Raw genomic sequence first — 7,582 nt, 5'->3', positions numbered from 1 at the left:
CAAGTGGTATATACAGGATCAGTTTTTTAAGTGTGTCACGTAAATATCTCTGAAGTTATGAGTTTCAGAAAAAAAAGTTTCAAATAAAAAAGGGATTATATGAAAGGGGAAAACTTTTGGCATCATCACTGTTTCGATTCAAGGTCATCTTCAGGCTCTAATCAAGGTCAACTTTGTTTTTTCAAATGGAAACCCCACATTTTTTTGACAGATTCTGATTTGTTGTTCAAAACAAACATGTTTTTACTTGAAACATTTTTTTATTCATTTGATAGTTTTGGCACAAATTGACATTTTTAAAGAATTTTGTTCTAACGAAAATGCTTGTATCGATACATTCAAGAGAAGAAATTTAAAAAAAAAACATAATTTTTAAACAATTCAATCAAATAAGTGTTCAAAATGATTTCCTTCTACTTCAATGCATTTAGCGATCCTCATTTTGAATGACTGTTGGATATTCCAATATGTTTCTGGTCGAATAAAGAAAGAATAAAAAACGTAATAACTAGATGTTTTATCAATTTGTAAACAAGTAGAACCCACAGTCCTACTCGCTTACAGTTTTAATTCAGTTTTAGAACAATAAACATTGTAAAATGGCAGTGCGATTTTCAAAAGACGAAAAAATTGAAATTATTTTTGCTTATGGCGAATCAGGTAGAAGTCCTACTGCAACGGAACAGCGTTATGCCGAGCGTTTCCCACAAAACGTACTTCCATCACGGACTTTTGTCAATAAAATTGTTAGTTTATTTCGAGCAACAGGAAGTGTCGAAACACTAAAAAGAGCACGCTCAAAGACTGTCGTTGGAAATGAAGACAATCAAATTGATATTTTAGCTGCCATTGCACTTGATCCTCATGAAAATACTCGCCAGCTGGCTGAAGAGTCTGGTATGTCACAAAGTAGTGTTTGTAAAATTTAAAAAAATCATAAGTTTCATCCTTACCACTTCTCTCTTCATCAAGAACTACATGGTGATGATTTTCAAAACGGAGTTACCTTTTGTACTTGGGCTCAAAGAAAAATCAGACAAAATGATGATTTTTTCTCGAATGTGTTATTTTCGGACGAGTCTGGATTCACAAACCATGAGCAAGTTAACAGACACAACATGCATTACTGGGCTGTTGAAAATCCCTATTGGTTGCGAGAGGTGGAAAACCAGCGTTCATGGACTGTAAATGTTTGGTGTGGCATTGTAGGAGAACATTTAATTGGCCCTTTTTTTATCGATGGAAATTTTAATGTTGCAAAGTATCTCGATTTTTTAGCACATGACTTGCCAATACTTCTGGAAGAAGTAAATCTAAATCGACGAATGACCATATGGTATCAACATGATGGGTGCCCAGCTCATTATGCAACAGTTGTTCGGAAAAAATTGGATGAAATGTTTCCTCAAAAGTGGATTGATCGTAGTGGTTGTGTTAACTGGCCAGCACGTTCACCAGACTTAACATCTCCAGATTTCTTTCTTTGGGGGTACTTAAAAGAAATTGTCTACGCGGAAGTGCAAACAAATGCTGAAAACATGAAAGAAAGAATAACAGTAGCTTGCCGTAACATTCTACCAGAAACATATTGGAATATCCAACAGTCATTCAAAATGAGGATCGCTAAATGCATTGAAGTAGAAGGAAATCATTTTGAACACTTATTTGATTGAATTGTTTAAAAGTTATGTTTTTTTTTTAAATTTCTTCTCTTGAATGTATCGATACAAGCATTTTCGTTAGAATAAAATTCTTTAAAAATGTCAATTTGTGCCAAAACTATCAAATGAATAAAAAAATGTTTCAAGTAAAAACATGTTTGTTTTGAACAACAAATCAGAATCTGTCAAAAAAATGTGGGGTTTCCATTTGAAAAAACAAAGTTGATCTTGATTAGAGCCTGAAGATGACCTTGAATCGAAACAGTGATGTTGCCAAAAGTTTTCCCCTTTCATATAATCCCTTTTTTTATTTGAAACTTTTTTTTCTGAAACTCATAACTTCAGAGATATTTACGTGACACACTTAAAAAACTCACCCTGTATATAACATATACCAGTCGTTTATGACCAAACGTTTGACTATTTTCATTTATATGCGATTCCAATTTATACAAGGGGTTAATTTAGGGTTGTAGTTCCACAAGAAAAATATTTGGTAATAATCCAACTGCACTACAACTATTATTCCAGTAATTGTAAGTTGATTAATTTAGGATTATAAGGGTGTCCAGATACTCCGTGTACAATGCTCTATTAGATATAGTACAACTCATAATAAGTCGATTTAACTAGACTTGCGTTAGTACAAAAGTTGATAATAACGGAGCTACAGGGTGTCAAAGTTGAAAAAGGAAATCAGATTTTCTTTAATATCTTTTGACTTCTTCAAACTAATTTCACTAAATTTTGTATTCAGGCGTTTTTTGGGATGAAAAATTCAAATTTATAAATGATTTTGGTGTATCTTCTAGAGGGCGCCACAGGCGACCATTAGGACACTTTTAAACCGTCAAAACTTTTTTCTGCCACAGTGTATGTTAATTTCGAATAGAAAAATCTTTTACCCTATCTTTTCTGCTTAAAAAAGGTATACTTGTAAAAGGTCGCTAAAGCCAACTGTTTAAAAGATATTTGCAATTTTATTAATAGATGCAATTTTTAATTCAAAGCATTTTATTAGAAAAATTTCGTAGCAAATGCTCAAAATGCGCACCATTTTATTTGTATTGTAACTTCGGTTTTTTGTTGTTTCCATGAAGACGTTTAAGTAAACAAATGAAAATAACACTGCACGTCTTAATTTTTTTGACATTATTAGAGTACTGAAGTTTTATTAAATCAATAACTATCGCTTTTTCACAATGAATACTTACACCTATAATGAGCAAGTTGACATGCTATTGGTTTATGGATTTTGCAATAAAAACAGCCGAGAAAGTGTTCGAGTTTACCCCGAAAGATTTCCAAATCGTCGAATACCCAATCATCAAACGTTTGCAAATATTGAAAGACGACTCCGTGAAAATGGAAGTTTTCACCCGAAAAGAATCGACGGGGGTCGAATCCGAACAACTAGGACAATAGGTAATGAAAAAGCTATTTTAAATAGAGTCGAAGAAGATCCGAGAATTAGTACCAGACGTTTACAAGACAACTTAGCAATTCTCATACTTTTGAGAAACTTCATACTTTTACTCAATTCACGAAGTTTTGAAAGAACAATTATTATACCCTTTCCATATCCAAAAAGTACAAGATCTTTTACCGATCGATCTTGGAAGTCATTTAGCTTTTTGTCATTTTATTCAAAATCAGCAGGTCCATAATCTAAACTTTATTAAAAAAATTCTCTTCACCGACGAAGCTTGCTTTACTAGATCCGGCATAACTAACGTTCACAATGAACATGTTTATAGTAATGAAAATCCGCACGCCCTCAAAATAGTTCATCATCAACATACACTCAAAGTTAATGTATGGATCGGAATAATGGGCAATATTATTCTCGGGCCTGTTGTGATGTCAAATCGATTAAATGAACAAAGTTATTTGCACTTTCTTCAAGAAACTTTACCGAACTTGTTGGAGAACGTACCATTATTAATTCGGGATGGCATGTGGTTCATGCAAGATGGGGCGCCTCCACATTACACCCTCAATGTTAGACAATATTTAAATAATGCATTTCCTGGAAGATGGATTGGAAGGGGAAATGATGCTCCAGTATAATGGCCTCCACGATCCCCAGATTTGACACCATGTGACTTTTTTTGGGGGGTTTTTTGAAATCAAAAGTTTATTCAACATCAATTGATCATATTCAAGAGTTACATAATAGAATTTTCAATGCAGTTAACGATGTGAGAAATATGCCAGAAGTTATGCAGAGAATGCACTTTAATTTTTTGAAAAGAATTAATTTGTGTATGCAAGAAAATGGTGCGCATTTTGAGCATTTGCTATGAAATTTTTCTAATAAAATGCTTTGAATTAAAAATTGCATTTATTAATAAAATTGCAAATATCTTTTAAACAGTTGGCTTTAGCGACATTTTACAAGTATACCTTTTTTAAGCAGAAAAGATAGGGTAAAAGATTTTTCTATTCGAAATTGACATACACTGTGGCAGAAAAAAGTTTTGACGGTTTAAAAGTGTCCTAATGGTCGCTTGTGGCGCCCTCTAGAAGATACACCAAAATCGTTTATACATTTGAATTTCTCATCCCAAAAAACCCCTGAATACAAAATTTCGTGAAATTAGTTTGAAGAAGACATATTAAAGAAAATCTGATTTCCTTTTTCAACTTTGACACCCTGTAGCTCCGTTATTATCAACTTTTGTACTGAGGTAAGTCTAGTTAAATCGACTTATTATGAGTTGTACTATATCTGATAGAGCGTTGTACACGGAGTATCCGGACACCCTGTATATGTGTAGCAATAAGAACCTAATAGAAATAAGTAATAGTACTCCATGTCAGTTTTGCACGGGACACGGCCTGAGTAACATCGTACGATCGAGCTCCGGCAGAAACAGCGCAGTAAAGCGGAAAAAATTGAGATAGAAACTTGATTTCGGTCTCAAAAGCTAGGGGTAGTTACGACCCAAGTGTCTACGAAAAATTTTTTTCGGAAAAACGTGTTTTTCGTGGAAAAATCGTGGAAAAACTGTGCAAAAGCCGTTAATACCGTCGGTAATAACGGGCTTACCACCCCAGACGGTCGGGGGCAGTTTCCCCCACAAGGAAAGTGAAAAAACAGTGAAGAAAAATAATAAACTTCAGTGAAAAACGGGAAAAACCAAAAAAACCGTTAAAAAACCGTTGACCGCGTGCAAACGAACACGTTGGTAACGGTCCACGGGAAGTTTTCGTTCTGACCTTCTCTGGAAAGAACGAAATCGGGACTTTTTTCGGTGAAAAACGGACAGCAGGACCCGGAAAGCGACAGGGCACGAAGTGCGGGACAGTGCGCGAGAGTGTGCGAGTGCGGGAAAGTGAAAAAACTCGACCAAAAACAAGAAAAAGCGTGCAAGGAAGGGCGGAAATCCAAAAACTTTTCCAAGGGAAAAACTACCTAAAAGGCGATAGTGTAGAAGGTTCAATACCGAATTTGCAAGACAGTCAATGGTCTAGTGGGCTATTCAGTAGAAAACGAGGCGAGAGCCCCGGATTCGCTTCCGAGCATAGGCAAGATTTTTTCTTTAGAAAATAATCAGGGAAAATCCGAGGGTTAAGAGAAAACCCAATTTGCTTTTTGCTATTCCCACGAATAAGCTTTAGTTTACTGGTTATCCAGCAGCAATTCAAACGGCTGCACCGGGTTCGCATCTGGACATAGGCAGGGTTTTTCCTTTAATTTTTTAATTAAAGGAAAAAGACGTCTTGACGAGTGAAGCCGAAACGAGACGATGAACGACCAGGGAGGAACCAAAAGACGATTCCCGATGCCAGCGACGACAAGGTGCGAGAGCAGTAAATCAAAGATGACGACGACCAAAGTAGGGGAGAAAATTAGCCAACTGATGACGACCCTCGGAGACGAGGCACGAAGATTGGACAGACTAGTTGCTGTAAACACAAACACCAAAAAGGAAATTAAGGAATCGGCCATAAAATTAAAGAGGCTGATTAAGAAAGTGAACTCGCTCAGGAGCGAAGCCAAAGCGGTTTACGTGGAGCAATCCACACAAACCCAGCATGATGTAGACGCAAAGAAAAAGCCAGTGTGTAACCTGACAGACGCCGCCGTCGCACTTGCTACTGCAAGCACGAAGGATTGCGGCGTCCAGACGACGCCCACACCGACACCGAGGAAAGCTGCTAAACAACAGCAGCAACAGCAGCAATTGACTAAGATGCCCGTAGAAACTACCTACGAGGCATACAAGAAAGTAGCCAGCCAGGACTGGGCCGAATCAATGTACACCTCTTCGGAGGTCGTATACATGAACCCAGTCGAGGAACAAGTGTCCGGAGGGGCAAAAGTCGTTTTTGTGGAACAGGACGACTTGAAGATGGAGACAGGGGTCCAGCGCCTGTATAGGAACAGGCATCCTGAACTCATGGAAATGGAGGACTTCGACGTCATCGAATTAGTGACGAGGGTCCAATCCAAAAAGGTGGGCGGCAAAATCAAAGGAACAAAGATCTTCAAGATCATCGCGTCGCCCGATGAAGAAAATCTCTTTGCAGCTTTAACCAGGCTGTAAAAAGAAGTAGCAGAATTGCCAAAAATAGCGCTACACCAGCTGAATGGTGTGACCTTGCCGAAACTGCAGAAGTTGGTTGAATTCATCTTCCGCAAGGAAGACCAACGCATAAGGATCTACGCAGCCCGAAAAAAACAGGTACCGAGCCAGCGGACCCCCACCCCACGATAGGTGGTGACGGTGAAAACCCCGAAGGCCAAGAAGTTCCCCACATACGCAATTGTGGTGAACAAAAATAAAGACAAGTCGGCGTCGGAAACGATTTCCGACATCAAAAAAGGCCTTGGGAAAGAAGGCAATGGCCTCTTCAGGGCCATAAGAATGAACAAAGAAGGCAATCTCATCATAACGATGGATAAAGATGACAAGGCGCTCAAACTGGCCGGGGAAGCCATCCAGAGGACGGTAGGAGAGGAAAACGTCCGCCTCTGCAAGGAACGACAAGCCCGGGCGACTCTACACGTGAGAGGCCTGGAAATCACGTCCATGAAGGAGAACGTAATGGAAGCAATGATCTCGGTAGCACCTGACCTTAAACCAAACGAGGTCAGGATGGGAGAGATGAGGCCACTAAGACGGGCAGCAAGGGCGATCACGGTACACATGCCGAGAGACCAAGTTGAACTGATCCTGCAAGGGAAACTCCTGACTATAGGACTCATCAGGTGTAAAGTATCTACAGATCGTCAGATGTAACAGCTGCTGGGCGTTCGACCATAGAACGTCGGAATGCACCAGAAAAATCCGGAGGGAAAACTGTTACAGATGTGGAAAAACTGGGTATCGTAGCAAGGATTGCCAGGAGCGAGAGGAGAACTGCACGTATCTCCTTTGCGAAAAAAAGGGGCATTTCTCGGGAGGGAACAAATGCCCAAAATTCAGCGCGGCTCTGAACACCGCCAGAACAACGGCCAAAGGAAAAGGCTCGGCGGCACCGGCACCAGCGGCACCCGCCGAAACCAAGAAAGCGGAAGCAGGACAAGCCCCGCAACACAGCCAGACGGAAGAAGGGAGAAGCGAGAGCGATAGGGGGGTCGCACCAAAGGATGCCAGGGAAAAGAGAAGGGGTTCACACTAAATCGAAAGAACCCCTCCTCCTAGTAGTAAGCAAGCACTCCCCCTAGTCCAAAAACAACAAACCTAGGGAGCAACCGAAAGAAACAACAAAGATGAGACTCACCGAGAGAATCAGGGTGCTACAAATCAACGCAGACAGGTCCATGAAAGCCAGCCGAAAACTGCATCTTCAAATGCCCAGGGTTCCGAGATCGACGGGCAGCTCTAGAACGCTGCGTCGAAGAACTGACTCCAGAATCCCTAATAAACGGTATGCTGGAGTCAAAGAACAAATGGGATCGCTATAGCGAG

The sequence above is a fragment of the Euwallacea similis genome, unplaced genomic scaffold, assembly GCF_039881205.1.
Source record: "Euwallacea similis isolate ESF13 unplaced genomic scaffold, ESF131.1 scaffold_58, whole genome shotgun sequence".
NCBI lineage: Eukaryota > Metazoa > Arthropoda > Insecta > Coleoptera > Curculionidae > Euwallacea > Euwallacea similis.
The sequence above is the reverse complement of the archived record's forward strand: the minus strand, read 5'-3'. Positions refer to the sequence as shown.